The sequence below is a fragment of the Aegilops tauschii genome, chromosome 6, assembly GCF_002575655.3.
Source record: "Aegilops tauschii subsp. strangulata cultivar AL8/78 chromosome 6, Aet v6.0, whole genome shotgun sequence".
NCBI lineage: Eukaryota > Viridiplantae > Streptophyta > Magnoliopsida > Poales > Poaceae > Aegilops > Aegilops tauschii.
This window is the reverse complement of record NC_053040.3, coordinates 252,774,013-252,784,510: the sequence shown is the minus strand read 5'-3', so window position 1 is coordinate 252,784,510 and position 10,498 is coordinate 252,774,013. Positions and strand designations below refer to the sequence as shown.

The window sequence follows — 10,498 nt, the reverse complement described above, 5'->3', positions numbered from 1 at the left end:
GTGTACGACTCGACCGGGAGAGGCTTACCATAGTCCAACTTTCTCCTTTTCCGAGCCATTCTGGCTGGTGATACGGAGGTCTGAGAGAGATGGAGAACAAAAGTTCCTGGTTCCACAGGAACCTTCTGCGTGGCACACTTTGACAGGTGGTCAGCTACGCTATTTTCCGCATGGGGTACATGCTCTGTTTGCAACCCGTCAAAGTGCTCCTCCAATCTCCTCACTTCCTCAATGTATGCTTCCATCAATAGGCTTTGATAATCCTTGTTGACTTGTCTCACCACAAGCTGTGAATCTCCTCGTATGATCAGTTTCTTGATTCCCAATTTTTCTACAATTCTGAGCCCGGCAAGGAGCCCTTCCACTACACGACAACACTACTTGTCCAACATACAGATTGGTTGGGAAAACAGCTTCTGCTGACAAACAGTCGGTTGGGAAATACTATTGCCGAACGACAAGGTCTGTTGTGGAAAGTCTAGACGGGAAAATCTTTTCCCGACTGACATATCTTTCCCGACCGATTGTTGGACGGCTAAAGGAAACATTACCGACCAACTTTCTGCTGGTCAAGGCACGAACCTTTCCCGACCGATTTTCTCTTACAAACCTTTCCCAACCGACTGTTTGACGGCAATATCTTTGGCAACCAACTTTTCGTTGGCCCTGCCATGAAGCTTTCCCGACCAACAATCCGATGGTATTATCTTTGCCAACCAACTTTCTGTTGGCCCAAGCATGAACCTTTCCCGACCAACAGTAGGACAGTGCTTCCTTTTGCCGACCGACGGTTCATCTGCACTTTGGCAATGGTATTTGGCATATTATATCATCAACACAATATCAATCAGGTTACATATCTCATGATTATCTATCAAGTTACAATAACTTGCATGTACTCTCAAATATTAAACCAGAACCAAACAAAAATAACACTAATAATTCTCATCATAGAGGTAAGTAAATAAGAGGAAACATTTGTCTAGGTGACCAAAACACCCGATAGGTTTATAAAATGATAGATGCATGTCTGACGATTCAATGCTTGGTCTTACACAAGATATCCTTTACAAAATGGTAGCTACAAGATGCATTCGTTTTCCTCCATTACAGAAGATATCTACTTGACGCAAACTGACAGCTTCATGGTTCTTTCTTATTCCTCTTGTCTTCCATACACAACCTGACAGCATCCTGGAAAGACAAAAAAGCATACAATTAATATACATGCAAGCTGATTAAATTTCCTTTTTAGTGAGTACTAATGTACTACCTGTTCAACTTGAGAGTAAAGAGCATCAGGCATGAAACCTAGAAACAGAATTAATATACAACCAGCTAACTTTGAGGTGAATAAATTTGATTTGCACGCCTGTAAACTTGGGATCCTTACAGAAGTGTCAAACTAAGAAAAACCAAAGTCGACCAGGAGACGCGACCCCAAGTTTTGAGAAATAATTGGATGCTTGAACCATTTCATGACTATCTTCACATGATTTATATCACATGGTGAAAAAAATGTTGTGCACTGGCGATTTGTGTTATGGTGTGAAACTGAAAATAATTCATGTTGAGGTGCATAACAGGGAACATAAATAAATGTTGTAGCTGTAGCTAGGTCGACTTCTACACTCATTTTGTTATAACTACAAGAAGCTAAGTACTAGCGTCCTTGCGACAATGATGATGAAGAAAAGATATATTCTCATGTTTTCTTATCGACAATGAAATAAACAAATGTTGTCTTTCCACCACCATCAGAGATCTGCAAGAGAGAAAGAATACGAGACATAAAAAGCAAAGGGAAGTCTAGTTCACTACAGGTTTCACATGCATCTGTCATCCGTTGATGTTTGACTTTCTGTAAGAGAATACGTCAGACAAGATTAACATGGAGTGTGGTTTAAGAGGCGTAATTGAAACTGTATTTTTTATTTCTTGAACACAAGAAAGAGCTATGTGTCCATGTAACTTGTTTTTCTAGGGAACTGGTACCATATAGCTAAGTATTAGAGATACACCTTACTGGTGTTTTCTATCCATGTGAGAAGTACAGTATTTCAGTTATCTTTGTTCACTCTTCAGTAGTGGCCATAAATTGAATGGTACTGAAAGGGATGTTGCTATCTTCCTGGTGGCAGCAATAGATACATGGACACAAAAAACATAATGCTATGTTCCTGGTGGCAGCAATAGATGCATTGGGGATATTACAGTTTGTAGAACCATGGTATATACTTGGACCAAACACCTCAAAGTATTTTCAAAACTGCAGTTTTTTTCTTCAGAAACTACGCTATTAAAAAAATACTTTGCATCCAAACTGGGCCTAAATGAACACAGGGAAGCAACTATTACTAAATAAGTAGCAGCAAGGATTCCATGATAAACTTATGGAATCTGGTCATCATGGAATCTTCATTCACTTTGAGCTAGGATTCCTTGATAAATTCCATGATGACCAGATTACATGATGCACTCTTAGGCTCTTAGCTAGCTAGGGAGCACCAAGAAGAAGCTCTTGTACAATACCAAGTGGTCATGATAACAGCAGGATCACATAAATAGTGAATCACAACATAAATACCTTAGTGGCGGGATGAGGAAGATGCCCCTGGCTTGTAGGGTTTCATCTACCAAAGTGAACATGAATAAGTATGACACGTCAAAGAATTTGAGCCAAGTAGACAAAACACATATTGTTGGTGATTACCTTGGTAGATGGCCATGCAATGGACCTTGTGACAACATCGGCGACAAATCATAAACCATCATATTCATAAGGCAGCGTTGCATCCCTTGTCATCTCAACATTGACAAAAACCTCATGAGAAGATCTAGGAGGCTACAAGAAAATTATATATATATATATATATATATATATTGTTTGTGACTCTTGCTCCCGGATGTATGAGGCACTTCATTGGCGCGGTTCTTTTTGGTGATAGCACTGCGAGACTATAAGAAAAAAGGTAAGGAGATTTATGATGAGTAGACATGTTTACAACAACACTGCCTACTGTTTTGTTATAATATACTCCCTCCGTCCCAAAATAAGTGTCTCAACTTTGTACTAACTCTAGTACAAAGTTGTACTATGGTTGAGACATTTATGTTGGGACGGAGGGAGCATATTGTTTGTGTTTTGAGAATGATTACATGCATATGTGTTTGTTTATGTCCAGAACAAAGTCTGCTGCAGGGATATACTACAGTTTTAGTATGTGGATGGATATACTACAGTTTTGATTCAGCAGGATGACTTACTTCATTTTCTTCTATGGTCCTACTTCTCTGTAGTTTATACTCTACCACTTTCAGTTGTTCCTCCGTGGCCCCATCATCTTTAGCTTTTCCGCTTGCGCTTGCCATTGTCCCTCCTGCAAAAGACACACTATATGAGTGCATCGCTGAAAATAGAAAATATTAGTGGATCAAACACAAGACTTATGAGGCACTACATCAAGAAAATCATATACTGCTCCACAGTATCTTTTGTATGCATCATAATTAGTCTACACAGTGTTAGTTTCTAGGTTAATTTTGGTTGTAGTTGCTTGTAGGGAAACATGACAACAATAAACCTGTCTATATGTCTATATGCTACAATGATTCAAGATGAGCTTGATTCAGGCCATTGTGGGCCAGGTCCTTTTCTTTGAGAGGCAGGAAGCGAGAACAATGCAGCGGGAGTTCTGCATTGTGATTCCACGGTTCTTTCCTCCGGTTGGATGTGGTTCTCCAGCAAAGTGGTGTACACTAAAATGAAATGAAACAAGGAAAGCAAGACAGCCATGTCGCAAGGCTGTCTATGTTTGGCTTGAGCCATCTTACAAGCAAGGAAGAACTATTGTTGTGTTGTTTATCGTGGGTGGCATGAAGAAGAATTCAGTAAGAAAGTAAAGTATGAAGAAGATTTCAGTAAGAGAAAGTTAATTGAGTATTTGGGCAGTTGGATGGAAGTATGCTGACACGCCATTGTCGTGAACTCAGCCCAGAAATGTGATTAGCTGGAGCGGCACAAACACTAGAAACACATCCATTTGTACTGCACAGAAGCTTAGCTTTCGGGAGAACCAAGTTATTTTCACAATTTTTGATAAAGAAGCTGCAGGCTGCCAATAGAACTCAGTACTGTAATAAAAAATAAATCTAACATAAATCGATTTCCATCTAACATAACTCAGTACTATAAAAAATATATTAAATCTACATAAGCAACACCGACAGAATACTAACGGGGCAAATAACAGTCTTCTACCCATAATCCACGGCGAACTCCTTCACTCCCAGTTCATCTCTTAACAAACTTTGTAATACAAAATTGATGCGGCAAAATAACTTGACGCAAAGACAGAGGAATGTATGGAGGGAGGAGCTGTACCTCAGCCGCTTTAGTGCCCCTGCCAAGCCAAAGATAGAGAGGGATGCCCTTGACCAAGCGCACGCTGCCACGATCCAAATCTGCCGCAGCGTGGGTCTTTGTGAGCTAGATGGTGGAGATGGGGAGGTCAGGCCAGGGATGTTGGAGAGAGGCGACCAACCAGAGAGAGAGCACGAGGGTGTGGAGCCGGCGGCGGAGAGAGGCAGGACGGAGTTAGGTTGCGCTGCAGGGACAGGGCGGCGTGGGGCGATGCTATAGAGGAAGGGCGCGTGGGGCAGCGGTGGGATAGACCGCCGGACGGCGGTAGCCGCAGGAGGCGGTCGGGTGTGGGGCGCCGGCGTGCGTGGGGAACAGCAGGAGAGATCTAGGGATTTCGTGGATGGGGAACGAATGGAGCGTGGGGCGGCGGCATCCTTGTGATTTTGAGGGGGAAAACTTCGCGGGCTGGGCCAGTGTGGCGCTAATTGTTTGGTCTATTGGCGTACGAGGCCCACTTTAGCGTCCAACTGTTGGTCGGGGTTATTTACCGACTGATGCTCCATGGGCCATAATAGAATCCCCGACCGACTGTTGGATAGTATATGTTGTACCATTCCCGATCGACAACAGGTCAGCGTACACAAGTTTCCCGACCCATAGTCAGTTAGAAATTTTCCTCTCCGACTGTGGGTCGGCAATAGTGACTTTTTCTCAACAGACATCAGTAGGGAATTCTGATACATGGTGTAAATACTCAGCTGTATTATTGGTGGCTTCTTCCCGGGAAAAGTGCATTTGGACGACGTACTTCAAGTGCTCCCCGGAGGGGGCAACGAGAAGCACGCCAGCCCCTGCACCTTGTAGGGAAAAGCACCATCAAAATACATAATCCATTTTTGGGGTGATTCCTTACTGGGGATAGCTGTCTCTGTCACTTCCTCATCAGGGGTTGGCGTCCATTCTGCAATAAACTCTACCAGCGCCCTGGTCTGAATAGTTGATGTGCTCTCAAATTTCAAACCAAAGCTGGATAAGTCCAAAGTCACTCCACTATTCTGTCGGTAGCCTCGGGGTTTCGGAGTATCCTTTGCAATGGAAAATGAGTGACAACCGTGATCTCATGGGCTTGGAAGTAGTGGAGCAGTTTCCTTGAGGCCATAATGAGACCAAAGATCAACTTTTGCACGCCAGAGTACCTCGATCTAGCCCCTTGTAACAAGGAGCTGACGAAGTACACTGGGCGCTGCACCACTTTCTTCCTTGCCGCGTCCTTGGGGTTGCTCTCGTTGCTGTGCTCATTGTTGTTCTGATCCTTTTCTGGCTCTGTCGTTATCCGCCAACTTTCTGCCTCATCCACTTCTCGCTCTGCTACCAAGGCCGCACTGACCAATTGGTTGGTTGCCGCCAAGTACAGCAACAATGCCTCTTGGGGTTTGGGTGCAACCAAGGTAGGCATAGATGATAGGTAGGCCTTCAACTCCTGCAGAGCTGCATCTACTTCTGGGGTCCACTTCATAGGCCCTGCCTTCTTCAAAATTTTAAAGAACGGCAGGGCACGCTCGGCAGACATGGAAATGAATCTACTTAGCACGGCAACACATCCCATCAAGCGCCTCACATCCTTAACTATCCTTGGTGCCTGGATCTGCTCGATGGCTTTGAACTTGTTGGGGTTAGCTTCGATCCCCCGATGGGACATGAAGAAACTAAGTAGCTTGCCGGAGGGGACACCCAACACACACTTCTCCGGATTAAGCTTTAAATTGATCTTGCGCAGATTAGCAAATGTCTCCTCCAAATCCTGGATAAAAGTGGTCTTATCCTTGGTTTTGACCACGATATCATCCATATAGGATTCTATGTTTCTATGTAACAGTGGCTCAAAACCAATCTGAACTGCCCTTGCAAAAGTGGACCCGGCACTCTCTAATCCGAATGGCATGCGGACAAAGCAGTATGTACCGCATAGAGTGATGAATGATGTCTTCTCTTCATCTTCTTTGGACATGAAGATCTGGTGATATCTGGAATACGCGTCCAGAAAGGATAGCAAATCACACCCTGAAGTGGAATCCACAATCTGGTCCATACGTGGCAAGGGAAATGGGTTCTTCGGGCAAGCTTTGTTGAGGTATGTGAAATCAATGCAAAGCCTCCATTTCCCATTAGCCTTCCAGACTACCACTGGATTTGCTAACCATGTAGGATGCAGTACTGTCGGCGTTCTGGGAACGGGGGTCCCCAGACTTGCCTGCCTGCGGCCCACGGCGTGGCTAAGCCAGCAGGCCGTACGGCCCATCTTCATCAACAAGGCATTCAAGACCCATGCGAGGGGCCAAGCCTCGTGAGGCGGATGACGCAAGACCTCCTCAGGAGTTGCCTAGTCAGGCAGGCTCATGAGGAGCGGAGATATCAAGGCGGGGCAAACCTCACGAGGCTCTCGTGACGTGAGCCATGACGACCGACACCAGGCGGGCGCCAGCGCGTGCAGCGTCCTTGTTTCCTCTTTGGTGCTAAGGAAGCAGGCGCAGGCGAGGAGTACCGAGGCATCAGGCAAAGGTTGCCATATCGGTGCAACGAGACCAAGACCAGGAGGACGGCAAGACGGAGGTCATCATGGAGCCCAAGACGGCGTCACCACCAGAGCTTTTCGCAGGCGAAGACCGCTTTTGTCAGGATAGCTTGTACTGGCTGTCCCCCTTCAAATTTGCCCGCCGTTGTTGGCTCCCTTCCCGCTCAATATTTGGGAAGAGGACCATGGCCTATATAAGTAGAGCTAGCCACCACAGTAGGGGGCATCGAGCAGTCCATCCAGCTCTCACCCGCTAAGTCACCAAGCACAAGAACACCTCAACCTCAGGAGGCTGTTCTTCCCTCTGTACTGTTCATCATCAGCCCAAGAGGCAATCCACCACCGCCACACTGGAGTAGGGTATTACACCACAACGGTGGCCCGAACTAGTATAAATCTCGTGTCTTTCTGTGTTGCGAGTTCGTCGAGTCCGTCCGCGAGATCTTAGCGAGCTAGGGCGTAGATCGGTAGGAGGGAAAGACTTCGCGCGCACCCCAGTGTTCGAACCTTAAGGGTTTGCCGGAACCCCACATCTGACAAGTACTCCTCTAACCAAACCAGCTGCCTCCAGTTTCTTGATCTCCTCGGCAATGAACTGCTGAATTCCAAGGCCAGCTTCCGGACTTTCTACTTGATAGGTCGGGCGTGTGGGCAGACAACAAGGTGGTGCTCGATTACTTCCCTGGGAGCACCGAGGATATCAGATGGTTGCCAGGCAAACACATCAAGGGTGGCCCTGATGGTGAAAGTACCGTCAACGCCAGCCAGCCCTGCCGGGACCTTCTTCACTTGGGGTGCAGCAACCTTGGATCTCTTGCTGTTGGAACACTCCGGCACGTCGTCAACAGGTGTCGTGCACTCGGAGGGGGCATGCTTCCCTGACTCCTTGCTGGAGGTCCTACAGTCCCTTTTCTTTCCTTTCCTTTCCTTGGCGGGACCTGTTGGTGCCGCAGCATGTGCTGCGACTGCGTCCCGGTACATCTTGTCCACGCAGACAATTGCTTCCTTCTCATCCGATGGGATAGTGATGACTCTGAGTGGCCCGGGCATCTTCAGAGTGTTATAAGCATAGTGGGATGCTGCCATGAACTTCGCCAAGGCTGGGCATCCAAGAATTCCATTGTACGGCAGGGGGAGGTCAACCACATCAAACATAACCTTCTCTGTCCGGTAGTTTAGTTCTCCCCCAAACGTCACCGACAACGTAATCTTCCCTTTAGGATGACTCCTGCCGGGGTTAACACCTTGAAATGTGTCGGTAACTTCTAGCTCTTCTTCTCCTATCTGAAGCTTGCTGATAACTGCTGGGGAAATCATATTCAACCCGGCCCCGCCATACACTAACATCTTTGTGACCTTGAGGTTGCGAATTGTCGAGGAGACCAACAATGGCAAGCGTCCTACGATGGTGGTGTGGCCAGGGTGATCCTCCTCATCAAAGATGATTGGCGTGCGGGACCATTTGAGCGGTTTCCAGGCCTCTGGCACTGGCTCCACAACATTGATCTCTCGTGCGCATCGCTTGAGCTGGCAGTGGGAGGCGTGCAAAGATGCACCCCCATCAATGCATAGGGCGTCAGTGGCCTTCTCAAATTCCTGCCCACTGGTTTCCTCTTCATTCCCTTCATCACTCACATCATCAGAGATTTCCTTCTCTTGACCCCTGGCGGGTTTTCCTTGGTTCCGATAGGGTTTGCCGGGGCGATTTGCTTCACTGCCTCGGCCCTTTCTGCCAGCGGCATTCTGAACTTTTTCCTTGTCACGCTTATCATATTCCGCCCTTTGTTTCTTGACAAGCTGCTCAACCTGGTAACTCTCCTGAAGGTCATGGCCCTTGGTCTGGTGGATCCCGCAGTACGGGCCATCGCCTTTCCCAGCTTTCGCGGCGGCAGCGGCTTCCCGACAGGCAGTGCAAGCGGCAACTTCTTTACCGGGGGCCTCAACCATGGCCTTCTTGCCAGTACTAGGTGTGCCCGAACCTTCTATAGTCATCACTGCCTTATCTCTTGGCTTCTTACTGCGCTTCTTGCCCTTTCTCCGACTAGTTGATTCATCTTCATCCTCTGAACCAACATTGATGCAATCCTCCTCTCCGGGTAACTTCCTTCCTTCCTCCATCCGAGCACACTGATCCACCAGTGTGTATAGCTCCTTCATAGTCTTGGGCAACCGCACATTCATCTTAGAACGAATGTGAAGGTTGCACACATTGGACTGGAAGGCTGCTATAACGGCTGACGGATGGATATTTGGAATATTCCTATGAACTTTACTGAATCTCTGTAAATACTTACAGAGAGTTTCTCCCTCCTTCTACTGGAGAAGTTGCAGGTCGCTGGGCGTGCCGAGCTCTTGGTGGCCACCGGTGAAGGCGCCGATGAACTCGTGGCATAGGTATACGCATGATGAAATGGAGTTCTCCAGCAGGTGCATCAGCCAAGACCTCACGTTGGACTTGAGGGCCAAGGGGAGGTAGTTGGCGAACACCTTCTCATCTATTCCCCCGGCAACTTGAACAACGATGGTGTAGATGCTCAGGAACTCTGTCGGGTTTAGCCTCCCGTCGTACTTCTCAGGTATCTCTCGCTTGAACATGCGAACGGACGACCAATGGACTTGTGGCAACACTCGTGTAAAGGCAGGGCAGCCGACCTCGAAAGGTAGGCACCTGCCAACACCGAGCATAGGCTTGTCGACGTTGAGGCCGCCGCACCCGTCGGTCTGGCGGAGGTCGTCGTGGCGCCGATCTATGACGACGCGCGCGTCTCCCGCCCGCCTATCCTGCGGGGCTCGACGTTGGCTTGGTCGTTCTCGAGGGTCAGAAGAGGCCATCGAGACGTCGTCGGGGTCTTGATTCAGCTGCGCCCGCGTCGGCTGCCATGGTGGGGACTGCACCATGGGGACGGCCCCCTTCGTTCGGCCAGCAGTACGGGCGGTTGCTGTCGCTTGGGGAGGTCGTGGCGGGCTAGCTCGTCGTAAGCCCCCAGCTTCGGCGAAACCGAGCAGGCTCTAGATGGTGGAAGGCCATTCATCCATCTACTCGGCCGTTGGCGGAAACCTTAGTAGCACTGAGCTCGCGCCATAGCCTCTGTGGCTGTGCTTGACATAGATGTTGATGACGCCGACTGTACCATCGCCTAGCTCTTGATGGTGCCAGCGGCAGCGACGGCGGTGGTGCCGCGTCCACGCAGCTGTGGGACGACCACCTGGGCAGCAGGGTCGCGGGGCGGTGGTGCTTGAGGGTCAGCGGCCCTGTTGAGCGTAGCGGTCTGGTCGGCTTGTGCTGGAGGAGGCACATGGGCCGCGATCGCCGCCGTGGTGGGGGCAGCCGGTGGGCGATGACTCACCTTGGATCGAGCGCCGTTGCTGCGGCTGTGCCTGTCAGTGGGAGGAGAGGGCGCAGACGGAGTGACCCCCTCGCTCGCACCTTGTGGAGCGTGACCATCATGGCGTTGCTGATGCTGTTCTCCTCCGACATCTCCAGCCCCCGTGTCGGTCGCGGGGGGAGTGGCGATGGCGCCACCTGCTCCAACCACGCCCCCCACAGCATTCACATCCTCGCT

The 10,498-nt window shown here is 48.7% G+C and overlaps 1 long non-coding RNA gene across 5 annotated transcripts; it reads right to left on the bottom strand.

Annotated features, from left to right (window-relative positions):
- Positions 1–961: 961 nt before the first annotated feature.
- On the bottom strand, positions 962–4,788 carry LOC109777792 (uncharacterized). 5 transcript variants are annotated; one of them, XR_002236407.4, is made up of 5 exons: positions 4,385–4,788; positions 3,268–3,380; positions 2,714–2,958; positions 2,588–2,633; positions 962–1,194 (listed from the first exon to the last, which is right to left on the bottom strand). It is a non-coding gene; the product is annotated as an uncharacterized lncRNA (long non-coding RNA). The 5 variants fall into 5 exon arrangements; XR_012187690.1 differs by having other exon boundaries at positions 962–2,497; positions 2,533–2,633; positions 3,268–3,410; positions 4,385–4,778; XR_012187689.1 differs by having other exon boundaries at positions 962–2,497; positions 2,533–2,633; positions 4,385–4,778.
- Positions 4,789–10,498: the final 5,710 nt, after the last annotated feature.